General features: G+C 42.1%; 1 long non-coding RNA gene across 1 annotated transcript in view; it reads left to right on the top strand.

Moving 5' to 3' along the window:
• LOC149870637 (uncharacterized) overlaps positions 1-13,819 on the top strand; it is a 38,750-nt gene extending 24,931 nt beyond the window's left edge. Inside the window, exons 2-4 of the long non-coding RNA XR_016440480.1 lie at positions 7,932-8,013; positions 9,005-9,081; positions 13,124-13,819. This is a non-coding gene — a long non-coding RNA (uncharacterized LOC149870637). The remainder of the gene's footprint in view (positions 1-7,931; positions 8,014-9,004; positions 9,082-13,123) is intronic.
• The last annotated feature ends 257 nt before the right edge of the window (positions 13,820-14,076 follow it).

Here is a 14,076-nt window from a genome sequence, read left to right as displayed (position 1 = left end):
GCAAAGGAGAATAGAGGTTATAAAACAAAGTACATCTTATTAGCAGGGATCCTGGTTTTATCTGACTTAAAAAAAAATCCCCCAAAGTGGAATTTGGGTTAGTTTTTTTAAACCAAAAATTGGGGATTTTTTTAATCAGAGAAAACCAGGATTCCTGCTCGTTAGCCATTTTAGAGAGACAGAGCAAGAGCGGGCAAGTGAATGTTTGTGCACGTGCAGAAGGCAGCTAGATATAGAGGACAGAGGGATACTCTGTTCTAGAAGATAACCAATGTGTAGGAGGGCAGGAGAGAAAGGAGGATCCTGTGTTCTTTAGAGGACTTCAACATAAGCTGAAAGCACCGCCAAGAAGCATTTGCATTAGCCTAGTGTGATGAACTATGGTTTTTACTGTTATTTTTCTAGGTTAACTGTATCCACATTAGTGTACTATCGTGTGAGTCAGTGTGGCTGGTAGATGTTATATGGCCTAGGTCCCTTCCAGACAGGCACCCTTCTACAAAGCAATGAGAAGGTGAGGACCTAGAAAGTGTCACTCAGGTGTTCTGGTAGGTTTCCCTTTTGCCTACCATGACTTGATTTTGCTTTGGTTGAGAGCCAGTTCCCCTCTGAGTAACACTGTAGGTCTGAGACCCATGTCTCTTTATGGGGCTCTACCTCCCCTACACCCCACCCTAACCACTTCCTTGTTATTGGTTGGTATTCTAGACCTGGTAGGAGGGAGGATGCAAGGTTTTTTCTTGCTTCTTTTCTTTCCCATGGTTTTGGGCTGACACCAGTGATGGCTTTCATTATTTCCACTGTACTCCACTGACAGCCCTAAAGCCACTCAGGCAGGCTGGGTTAAATTTGGTCCTCCAACTCAGGGGTGCTCTAATTCAGGCCCACCAAAGGCAAAATAAATAAGCAGTCCAAACTACCAAAAAGAGAGCCAAACCCCAAATAAAGAAAAAGAAGAACAATGCCCAGCTTACCTCTCTGGAGCTTAACTCCCACTCTTGCACCCCAGTAAGGTCTCTTTGGGCCAGTTCTATGTACAGTCAATCCCCAGACCCTCAAGGGTAGGTGAACACCTCTCGGATGCTGCCCCAGAGATTGAAACAAAGTCCTCAGAAGGAAGGCAACCTCATTTGGGCTGCTCCCAACTCAATTCGCATATAGTTTCATAGTTTCATACATAAGTCTCTTCAAGAGGGACCAACTCCTCAAGGTGGTCTCCTTTGTGTGCTCTCACTCAGCCTTTAAGAGGAAGGGAATGCTTCCAGGCTAGTTCCCACGCGTGAGACTAGGCCTGTATGAATAAGGAAGTATTTGATTCAGATTCAACCGATTCAGAGGACAGTGATTTGATTCAGCGATTTGGATCACTGTCCCAAATTGATTCAGTTGAATCAGCTTCGGAAGATTTGATGCCAATTTGGAGAGATTTGGAGATTTGGCCATAGACTATAATAGGGAATCACTGAAATACCTATAACTTTGTCATTTTCTGGCTGATTCAGATAAATTTGCAGGGCTGGTAGCTCCTTCTGAGAGCATGATGTCTGCCAAGTTTCAAGGAGATAGGTTCAGGGGTTTCTGGGAAACTGCACCTCAAGTTGTGACAAGCAAAACTCATGACGTGTGACACTGTGTGTGTTAAGGTGCACCCTCACTGGTGCTGGGGCCTCTAGATGACATGGTATTGTGTCCTTCCCTATAGCCACAGCCTGGTCCACCACTTTAAATGACAACAGGTAATAAAATAACTTAGTGAACACTAGCACAGTAGCACCAGCAGCATCTCAGGCAGCCAAACTGTGATAGAGCCTTTCTTTCCTCTCCTGCAGGAGCTGCTTCTCCATTTCCATTTCACCATTTTGACAGGACAGTGTTTCATTTTGAGTTTTGTTTGTTTCAAAAGCACTGTTCCATTTCATTTTGTCTAAGCTGTTTTGCCCACAGGTTATAATGGGGAAACAAAACTGCCTATAACTTTGTCATTTTTTCCAGTTTTGGATGAAACAGCAGGGATGGTAGCCCCTTCTGAGGGCCTGAATCCTGCCAAATTGCAAGGAGATAGTTGCAGGAGTTTCTGGGAAACTGCACCTCAGGATGCTGACAAGCAATACTAGTGACATGGGTGGCAGTGTGTGTGTGTGTGTGTGTGTGTGTGTGTGTGTGTTAAGTCACAGTGGGGTAAAAACTGCAGGCATGCTAGCCTCTGCTGGGGACACAAAGCCTGCCAGTTTTCAAGGAGATAGGTGAAGGGGTTTCTGGGAAACTGCACCTAAGGCTGCTGACAAGCAAAACTTGTAACATGTGTAACTGTGTATGTGGTAAGGCATGCCCTCACTGTTGCTGGGGCCTCTACATGACATGGTTGTGTGCCCCAGTGAGGTCTCCTTCTCCCCTACAGGCTCATCCCAGTCCACCACTTTAAATGACAACAGGTAGTAACTTAGTAAGCAGCACAGTAGCACCAGCAGCATCTCAGGCAGCCAAACTATCACAGAGCTTTTCTTTCCTTTCCTGCAGGAGCTTCTTCTCCAGCAGCTTCTCTCTGCCAGTCCCAGCCCTGGGGCTTAGATGTGCCCAGGGCCCTGCATCCCTCCAATCAGGTGCTAAGGGTGTTGGTCTAAAGGTTTTGGTCTGAGGATATGGCACTGTTGGTGTTGGTCTAAGGTCTTAGAGTGGGAAGGAGTAGGACGGAGCTTGGGCTCCCCCCTTGCTCAAGAAGCCAAACCTGAGCTGGCTTCAAGGGACACTGTAAGAGACTAAACAAGGCTGCAGCATCCCAAGCAAGCACCTCCTGGATTATACCCAGGTAGAGCGCTGAGGTAACGCAGCTATTCTGCTTCCAGTAGCAAACTCAGTCATTCAGCGTTCACTTGAGTTTCCCTTCACAGCACTGCATTGTGCTGCACAGACATCCCATTAGTACTGATCAACTTGGAAGCTCTATGAAGTTATTTGATTTATTTTACAAATTTTGAAAAAAATGACTTAACAGCATTAGATAGACATTGATGACACTAAATATTGTATTTAGTACCCATTCATTTTCAGACAATTTCCCCTTAGAATAATTATGGGAAATATACTTCAGTCAAATTCAAGTTATTAGGCTCAATACAGGAATAATGGGATGAAAGTCTATGTCTGTGGGATGCAGGAGGTCAGGATGGATGATTTAACGGTCTCTTCTAACTTTACAATCTATGAATAAAATATCTTCTGCAGAGAGACCTATTTCACTCTTGTAGAATGAATGCTTCCATTTCTTAGCTCTTCTCTTTTTAAGCATAACCTGATCAACTGTACATTCAGCATTTTTCATACTTTTCCCTGAAGTAAAAACCTTCTGGCTAATATTATCAAAAGTGACCACTGATTTTGGGAACCAATCTTGAGACATCAAAAGGCATGATTTTTGCAGGTAATGAACTCCTGAAAATCATACTGAAATCAAAAGGAACTGTCAAACACGTCAGATAACCAAGCCCAGGTGTTTCAAGTTAGAATAAAAAACTAGGGCATCCAAAATGGTGATCCCTTTAAAAAATGTTGATCTTGTTATCTGCTAAATTCTTATTCTTTCACTCCTTCAGATTTTCATCCTCTTCAAAATTAATATTATTTTTCTATTGACACCCAATGGGGGCAGAGCATTATCTGTATCTTGTCTGTAGATAGTTTGACTTTCTTTCCACTTTCATTGCATTGCAATTTGTAACAGTGAATTAAATGCTAGATTTTACCCATGTGCATGTAATGCACCAATAGAAATCTTGTGGCAAGATGTGAGAATTCATTCTTTCCCACACTGAGGCTATCTTACTACTGAAAAACTCTTCTGATATTGTGTTCTCTGGTTTCCAAATGAGAGCATTGCCAAAGATATTGTTCAGCGCAATGTAAAACATTACACCTAAAAAGTCTGAAGCAGATTGAAGTTAAATAATTGCATCTAAAGCAGCACACTCATATGGTACAAATGTATATATTTATCAAATTTCTTGCTCTTTTGAAAGTTCTGTTTTTAAATTATAATAATTCTTGAAATTAAAGCTGGTTTCCATTACTTCAGTATGTCAGAAACTTGAGTGAGTGCTATGGCAGCTCAAACCATTTCCCCATTTCCAGACACAGGTGCTGGTTTAGAGTGGGGCAGGGGGAAAAAGTCCTTCTCTCAAGCCCACAGCTGCCATAGGGTCCCCAAAGCTTGTTGGTACAGCCATACATGCTGACTATGCGGTTGTTAACTGTGCGGTCATTTAGCACTTGCATACCTGAGTACTAAATGACTGTGCAGTTACTGGAATTACTGCACAGTAGTGTTCCTGCATGGCTTTGTGGTGATGTGTACTTCACAGTAGCTCATTATTACTGGGCAGTAGCTCGCTACTACTGTGCAGCAGTGTCATGTCACAGTTTGTGCCCTGCGACACTATTGCATAGTAGCAAAGAGCTACTGCTTAGTATGCATTTTGTGTAGACACAGCCTGTATAGATGAGAGAAGCCAGGAGGCCTGCAGAATTTGGTTGGTGATGTCACAGATATTTTGCATATATTTCCTAACCTTCACATTTGTGCTCCTAGCACGACGCTAGAGAATCAGCACTGGTGATTTTAAATTAAAGGAAAATTAACTTAGAATGGTGTGAGGAAAATTATTCCAAATAATGTCAGCAGTTAGATAATGAATAAGCCCAACAAGAAAGATTGCTAAGGCATCATTAAGAAATGTTTTAAACTAATTACATATATGCAAACATTTAGGGAATGGTAAGGTATGCTAACTGCAGATGTCTTGTCAGGGGAATATAACTGATGACCTGTTTCACAGCACCAGCTTCTCTGACAGAGAGAACCAAGGGAGGCTAAATTCCTACTGTCATTCTCACCTTAAAAAGGCTTACTCATGTGCTTAGTGAATAAAATTAGGATTGCTACTTATTTGTTATCATAGAACTTTTAAAGTATATTAAATAATTGATACATCTACATGTGCAATTAATGGTTATGAATTTACTGTGCAGCAAATTGCTTCACAGTAAACTACTCCAGGGTGCACAGTCTACACATGCACACAGGTCAGGAGCAAACTGAGGCGAGGTGGAGCTGTTTAGGTCTGAAGCAGCCAAGGGGAGCTCCAGGCTCCAGTTAAAGCTGGCCTGGTGCCAGCACCACTCTTTAAAAAGCTGCCCAATGCTTTGTTACCTGACCACATACTTCTCTGGCCCCAAGCATTATGTAGGCTGCTGGCATAGCCCTCCAGGATGCAGTCCCAAGAGCCTGTGCCCATTGCCCCATAGATGCTCCTCACCCTCCCTGCAGCAGCAGTGACCAGTGTGACGGCCTTCTGCTCGCTGTCATGCTAGTCGCATTCCACACCCGCACTGACCACCGCCTGGCCCTGGTGGGCTTTGACCCAATCGCCCCACCCTGCCATGCAACTCTGCACCTGGGTCCAGGGCCCAGTCTGTGCCCCGCCATACCTGGGCCATCAGCTAACAGCCCCTGGGTACACATGTACATGGCTAGCTCTTAGTATCTCCTGAGTCTTACCCTCTTTTTTTAACAGAGCAAAGATAGTGACCCTGGAATGTTCAGATTATTCATGTTTTTTCCTTGGGCCCTAGCTTTGTAGTGAGATCGGATAATCCTGAATGAGAATTTAACCATCAGCAGCATGGTCTAGAGTTGTTACCAGTTACTTAAAAGCCAGGTGACTGTTGAGCCATGCTAAATTCAAATGTAATCAAACATTGCAACGCTATCATAGATGCATTTTCTCATTGCTAGTTTCAGTCTTGATGAAAAACACGGTTTTCATTGAGAATTCTACAGAAAATAATATCATGAATGCTAAGAGTCATTTCTGCCTCCTGGTGTGCTAGGGTACCTGAGCTGATTTGCAGGATTTTACCTCTATTTTTGCAGAGGCTGCACTTTCTCCCACTTTCTTTGGCAGCTACTCTTTGTACATATACTATAGGAGAATGAGGTGGGACATGGTACCATTTAATTTCCTGGGGCAGGAGGATCCAAAAATTGATTTCTGTTATATTACTATAGCTCCTAACAACTCATCCTAAATTTTAATTACTGAGACTTATAGTAAATTACCTCCAAGAAATATATATTCTTCTTAATATTTATCACTATGCTCAAATAACAAATACACTTGAGAAAGTATTTGCTGAATTTAGTAATTTACAACAAACCTTGTTCACTACAGAGCAAGTGAAAAGCACTGGGTTTTTTGGAAGCAGGGTTTACTAAATATGGTTATGAATTAGTTCCTTTTCAGAAAGGTTATATGATTCATCTGCTTATATACATTTATATATATTAGTTTAGTTTATAGATAGTTTTAGGAGCTCTAGGGAAAATGTTTTTGGCAAAAAGCCAATTGTAGCTCTTTATTTAAGGGACTCACTTGAAAACCTTTATGCAAACTGGTCTCAGCAATATATTTTTCCAAGCAGGGAAAATATTTTTGCTTTTAAATAATTTTAACAGATGTATGGAAAGCCACACAGTGACTAAATCATCTTTGATTATTCAGTGAAATTAGTTTTCATTGTTAATAAAACTTGAAATCTTAGAGAGTACCTTGAAGATGGTTGTGAGGCAACCCTAATAAAATATGTCTAAGCAGGAATCAATAACTTTCATATTTCATAAAATCAAGTGAAATATATAATGCAGTGAAATAAAGAAAAAATGAATGTTGCATATGTAACATATAGTCCTACTCATTACAGCTGTACTATTGAGAAATCAATGATTTTAGTTATTTAGAATCAGTTTTGCTCACTGTTCACTCCAAATCCTAGAATATGCCATGTAGGCAGGAAAAGGGTGCGCTATCTACGGAAGTAAGCAAAAGAAACAGAACCATTTCATGCAGGAGTGTGCACCTTCTGCTCGTTACTGAGGACATATCTGTCTGTCTGTATTCACAGTCCAAGTAACATACCAGTGAATCTGGACACACTGAAAATATCAGCCCCTGTTGAATAAAATACACCGTCTTCTCCATGCACTTTTGAGAGCAGAACCCTTCTTCTTCAAGTGTCTTTGGCTACATGCAGGCATTCCTAAGACCTGATTTATGACCATGTGGTTTAGTTTAAGTGGCATGATCATAGATCAGGTCCCTGCTGATGCACTAACCACGGATGATAATTCAGAAATTGTGCCCTTAAACAGCTGGTGTGGTGAGGGCAGGGTTTGGCGATGGAGGAGCTCTGTGATGAGATTAGATAGCTGGAGGAATTGTGTTAAGAAACAACAATTTGCTTCCCAATATTCACTTTTCCCTTTGGATTTTCTTTTAACATCAAAGGCACGGTGGGCTAGAACAAAAGAGGATGATCAGGATCTGAGTGGCAGGATTATATACATTCCTACAGAAAGCACTAGACTTTCACAAGAGGAAATATCTGTAAATCACAATCAGGCGTCTGCTCTGGCTTTGTGGGAAAAAAAAAAAGTTAGAAAAAATGTAAAGTTACAATTAAGCCCTAAATAATTGACCAAAAGTTAATTAATCCTGAATATTGAGTCCAAAAGTTAATTAACCCTAAATAAATTCAATTAATCCTAAATACTGAGCTCTTCACACAACAGATGGGCAGGGAAATACTTTGGGGAGAGCTTGGACCCCACAAGTGAGACATTCAGAATGACAGCTTGTTTAAGAATTCTTCTGGGACTTGAGCATAAGCTGGTGTGCTGAACTCTCTGGCACTAGGATTTCATAATCAGAAATGTGAAAATATCTACAGTTAGACATGGATTTGTGCATATGTGTTCTACCTGTATGATACATTTAAGCATGTAAGTCCTTCTGTGGATCTAGCCCATGTGCAACTTGATTCATTAAAGTAATTTCATTAATATAAATGAGTTAATCACTCATGTGTCTGCATTTTTACAGAATTGGGACTCAAGTAACCACATTCAAAAGGACTGAAATGGAGTTGAAGCACCAATTGGTGACTTAAATATTTCCGTGCAAGGTAATGATTGTCAGAACTTTCTATTAAATAGATAAGAAACTGAGTGAAAGATATGGTGGGGGTGTTTATACACAAGCAGCAAGGCTGGTCCAACATGCTGTAATTACAGCGCTTTGGAGCAGACTTGATTAATTGACTCTGCTGGAGCATGGTAATTCCTGTGCTCCAGCAGCCTCCAGTGTCTCATGTATCCGCATCCCTGTGCTTCTAAATGGTAGTGGAAGCACTTCATTAAAACCTCGAGTGACTTTTAGATGAAGCGCCCTCACCACCATTTTAAAGTGTGGGGATGCATATACATAAGACACACTAGGAGTTTTAGAGTGGCCGTCAGAGACACTTTAATTAAAGTTCCTCACCCACTCCCAGAGCACATGTATAAATGCCCTTTATCTCTAAATTTCTGGCACAGTGCTCAGAAGCAAAAAAAAGCAAACTAAACTTGAATGTATAAACAGACATATCAAATGTGTCAAAGGAAATCATACTAAGACTTACAGATGAAAGATGAAGCCATATTTGGCTTATCAACTGTGCAATTCTATGACAATTGTGTGGAAAACTGTGCAATTTTATGGTACCTCATTGTATAGAAGATATACCAGAAACTGAGACAATAAAGCAGAGATACATATCTGAAGGAGATTTGTATCTGCAAGGACCATTTGGGTATGTCTATAGCACAGAAGCCATGAGTCTTGGTTAAGCTGTGTCTCAGCACAACTTGCCCACCCAGTCATACTTGCAGGCCCAAAATATGGAAATATGCTTCTTCTTGGGATATCCCTATATACAGCTTTCTTGAGAACATAGTCTCCAGTGTTGCCACTGATGATGACTGTATAGTTGTCTAACCAGCATGTTTCTGAATCTGGAACATCTGTTAAGTAGGCAGGTGGGTTATGGTTGGGAATATGCTTGCTGGAACATGCTCTGTGAACAGTATAGACATAACCCTGATTAACCACGTAAAATGATTTGAAATTTCCAGGAGTGAAGAAAGAAGAAGAAATCCTTCTGTGGGTAGTCCTTCTGCTGGAAAAGAACCAAAAGCGAGGTATAAGAAAGGTAATACAAGGTGTCATTTTACATTTTCTGTACAAATGGGAACATATTCATTCTCTCTGCAGCAGCAGTGATGAGGTTTGGGAGTCTAGTTTTAGATGAGAGGGTCCACAGCTCAGTAAAAAGACTGGCTAAAATCTGCAAACAGAAATAGTAGTTCCTACCTCTAGTTTAGTTGTAAGAATTTCTTTTTCCAGTAAACAGGTTTTTTTTTTCAATACTCACCTGTTTCCATGTGTAAGATCCCTTCAGTCTGAAGAATTATAATCCTGCTTTTTGGTTGCATTTTTGTCTTATAGTTGTCTGCCCTTATTTTTGGTTTACTTTTGTTTTCTGTCTGATCAGAAGACCTGACACAGATGGAGAAGGAAGCTCCTTCCAAGCAAGAGCTAAAGAGAATCGCATCTCACCTCCTGATCTAGTCTGCTAGCCCTCTTAAAGTCGCTTAAAAGATATCATTAAAGTTAAGAGCCTCAGTTATTTCAATTCTAACATCAAAGCACACTAAAGAGCCTCTGATTAATCTTTAAATTGGGACATACTATTTTCTTTCTTTTCCTGAACATTGGACACATCTACATGAGACACTTTGAGATTAGAGGAAATTACTACCTACCATCTAGTTTACTGCAAAATGCTTATTGCACAGTAATTTCCTCTAATCATGAGTAAATTTGCTACCTTTAAATACAAGTAGCAAATTTATTCATGAATACTTACTGCGCAGTATGTCATATGTAGATAGCTAACCAGAGGCAAATTTGCTCCTGGATGCAGCAGGGGTCAGGAGGCTGCTCCAGTGAGCTGCCTTCTGCCTGAGTGGGCTCTGCCACCAGAGCCTGGATGGGGACAATGTCCCCTGCCCCAGTAGCAAGGAGCTCACTCCCACGCCCCACTCCACAGTCTTGGGGAATCCCTGTCCAGGAAGGGGCTTGCTGCTAGCTATCCCACTAGCAGATTGGGACAGGGGGCTGGGAGCTACCTCTCCCCTCCAGCTCTTTCCAAGCCCCCTGCCCTCAGTTGGGGAGCTGGGGCTGGGAGCCCCCTGCTTCTGCAGCAGGGGGACATTGTCCCCAACCAGGCTCCAGTGGCAGGGGCCACAGCAGCAGCAGGCAGCTCCCAGGGGCAGGGAGCAATCTGCCAACGCCTGCCAGAAGACTGCTGTATCCTGGCCCTATGCTCCCTGCTAGACCTTGGGCTAGCACTCGGAGGAAGCCTAGAGATCCCCCTGGCTGCTGCAGGGCTAGAGGGGGCAGGAGCAGATTGCTGCCATGAGCAACAAGTCTGATTCTGGTTCTCTGCATGTGTAGACACCTACCTGGGGTTTTATTCTACAGTAAATTTCTCTATAATGAACCCAACCCAGAGCATCTGCACATGTAGATCTGCCTACTGTGCAATATAATTCCATTCTTTACTTCACTGAATTTACTTTTGTGTCAGTTATTTATAAAGTTATTTTTTCATGGGGTTCATCATCATCCTGGTTTTTATCTTAAACATTTTCCACTTGAAGGAAAAAACTAAACTTTCTGCACGTTTCTCCCATCCACCTTTAAGCTCTTGTTAACAACAAGTATTCACTAATTTAGTCTCCAACATTCGAAAAAGTAGAAAGGTTGGTTAAAAGATGGTTTGTCATGGTTTTGTGTGTGATCTTATCAGACTGGCCTTTCCTTTCCAGATGTCGTAGTTTTATGTGGTATAAATGATACTCCCATTACCAGATGGTATGAGAAAGAAACAGCTTCAGGGAGGTATATGGTGTTTAATTCTGCACATCCAGTGTCTATAAGGAAAAAAAAAGAAAGAAAAGGATGTTTCTTTATTTTATTTTAAATCTGGTCAGTATAGTGTCTGAATTTTGGAATACACATTTGGGAATAGAAGCCTTTAACTAACTGAATGCACACTTGACCAGATGTAGCCCCTTCTTAATAGTCAACAAACCAGACCACCAATAAAATAATTCAAAATAGTGGCAATCACACTGCTGCTATTCTCATCATAACAAGGGCAACTGTGCATAAACACTATAAGGGTCAAATTCAGTTCTCATGTATACTGGAAACATTGTCAGAGCTACTCTGTTGAAGGAAGGGGATTTGTTCTGGATTTTCACAAATTAGCTGACAGCTAAATTTGGTTTTAAATTTATCTGTACAGAAAAGCACTTACTGGGCGAACGTAGGTAATTCAGCAAATGTTAAAAGACTCTTTAATTGTACCCTAATGCCATAATGACTTCAGCTCTCAGATAATGGTATAGTTTGGAATTGTCATTGAATTTAAAAGAAGCTCAGCGTAGAGATCTGGGAGCATCCAGATGAGCATGGGTGTGTGGTGCACAGACTTGTCTGCAGTGCCACACACCACATGTTCAGGCGCTCCTCATGCTGCTACTTTGCAGTACAGGGTTTTTTTTGAGTTTTTTTGACCATTGCCAAAAAAAAGCAGGGCAGCGCATGTAGCAGTAGTGTACACCACCCAAAACCGAAGTCTGGCTGACTGGAGCCACACCCCAGCTGCTGGCCAGGCTTCCTGCCATTGTTACAGCTCTCAGAGGCCCCCAGGATACCAGGTAAGGCTTTTGGGGTAACTTGCCACATGCCAGAGTGTGTATGGTATAGGTGTTCTCCAGGGACAAGTAGCAGAGGTATAAGGAGTGCTGCTGCTACTTATCTCCAGGGATGCAAATATTCCTGCTCATCTGGACATGACCTTGGAGGGCAGATTGGCTCCATGAAGGGCCAAGCTGCCAGTTTCCTAAAGGTTAAGGGTTCTTATGCTTCTTTAATCAGAGTTCCCTTGGAAATGGTTGCTGAGTCAATTAATAATTAAGCAGAACATTATCTTAATTGCAAATCCTATGTTATTTTTCATAGAAATAGTGACAGAAACAATGGGGTGTAATATTTAACTGGATTAGTGTGGAAACTAACTAAATATGGGCCAATGGGCCAAATTCAGATCAGAATAGGGGAATGACCATCAGGCTTAGGGCAAGCAGAGCAGTCTCCTATTCTTTTCCCATTGCTGTCAAAACAGTGGGTAGGTGAATCTATGATAAGGAAGGCTGGTGGGACCTGGTCTTGTTTCATTTCTTGAGAACCTGATGTAAAGAAAAGCAGTTTCCAGGATCTTCTCAGTTGTGTTTCGAACATGAACAAATGATGGAGAGCAGGTTCCTTGAAAGCCATCTTTCTGTCCTTCTCTGATTCTACCCTATCCATTAGAAACATTTACCTCTTGTTCCAAATGTAATATGCTGGTTACCCTACTGGTCAGAGCAGGAGTGAAAGTTTAGGGAGATAGTCAGTTAGTATTTTTAATTATATAGTGCTTATATAAAAATAATCAATAAAAAGTCTGTAATAGAGTTCAGAAAGATTTAAAATAGTAACATGTATATAAGGTCACATCTTTTCTAAGGCAGTGTAAAATTACATTTTAAAGATTAAATATTTCAGAAATTCATAAAGTATAACTCTATCCTGCCTTCTGCCTGACTTCAGACTAACATGGCTAACTGCTTTTGTCTTTTCTAAACTGATTTTGAAGTCTAGTTCATTATGTGATATTTACCCCTTTTTATCTTTTCATGGAGTTTTGTTTTACAGAAGTCATAGACAAAGGGCTGAAAGGGGCCTCCAGAAGTCATGTAGTTCAACCTCCTGCTTGAGGCAAGATCATCCATATCCAAACTATCTCATACAACCATAATCTGAACCCTACATGAGACTGGATGTGGATGTGAGTTGCATGAGTTTTGGATTGGAGTGAGGAAGAGGTGTGTAGCATCAGCCTCATTCTCTCATCTGAGCCAATTGCTAACCTGTGGCAGGACAATGTTAGGACATCTGGAGATTGGCCCAAATGCAGTGGATGACGAGGACATGTTTTGTGCCTTGTCCTTCTCTGTGTGATCCACGACACATTGCTGTACCACCATCACGGCCACTGGACTGTACAAGGGTCTTGTCTGCCCAGGCAGCCAGAGTCAGACTTTGCATGCAATAATAGTTGTGTCCCTATCTCCCTACAGGTTTAGAGACTGACTGGGTACCCACACCTGGTTTGGCCCACCCATTGAGGCAGTTTACTGGGGTGTGGCCACTGTTGCATGCAGACAGCTGCTTGGAGCTACAAGAGAGAGTTGGACGCTGGTGAGGATCAACAGAGGAAGAGTCACTCAGGCAAGCATGAGTGAGAGGTGCTACCTCTCCCAGACACCCCAGACAACCCTCCTTTATGCCTGTAAAACCTGGACCATCTAACAGCATTGTACCAAGAAACTAAACCACTTCCATCTGTGCTGCCTGCGAAAGATACTAAAGATCAAGTGGTAGGACAAGATTCCAGACATTGAGGGTTTCAGAAGATCACCTCTCCCCAGTATTCATGCTCTACTGAAACTGGTGCAGCTAAGATGGGCCTGCCACCTTTCAAGAATGCCTGACACTCACATGCCAAAGAAAATCTTCTATAAAAAACTGTCAAATGGAGTATGCTTTTGCGGTGCACCAAAGAAGAACACCCTAAAGATGTCCCTAAAGAGTTTTGGCTTCAACCCAGAGCCATGGGACCAAATCGCTCATGACTGTCCATCCTGGAAGTCATCAGTCCCGAGTGGAGAGCTGGCCTTTGAGAAGAGGCACATGGCCAGGGTAGTAAGAAAGTGTGTGGCCAGGAAAACGAGGACCTCTCATGTCCAGTCCTCATTGCTCTCCTGCCCCTGCTGCAGCAGATTGTTCAGGGAAAAGACTGGGCTTATAAATCATCTGCATACCCACGTGACCTGGCTTCCACCCCTCCTCTCTCATTCCTTTTCATCTTTCTCCTTTCTCCTCCCTTTTCCCCTTTCTTTTTCTTTTCCACTTCTTCTCGCTCTCTCTCCTCCCCTTCCCCTCCCCACCCTGGCTGGATGTAGTCATCTTTGCTTGTGAAGAATGAACAACACATAAGACCACCCTCAACCCTGACAGAACATAGACCTGA

The sequence above is a fragment of the Crocodylus siamensis genome, chromosome 2 (genome assembly GCF_052110815.1).
Source record: "Crocodylus siamensis isolate JL-2025a chromosome 2, ASM5211081v1, whole genome shotgun sequence".
Classification (NCBI taxonomy): Eukaryota; Metazoa; Chordata; order Crocodylia; family Crocodylidae; genus Crocodylus; species Crocodylus siamensis.
Note: the sequence above shows the minus strand (reverse complement) of the source record. Positions and strands in the feature narration are given on the sequence as shown.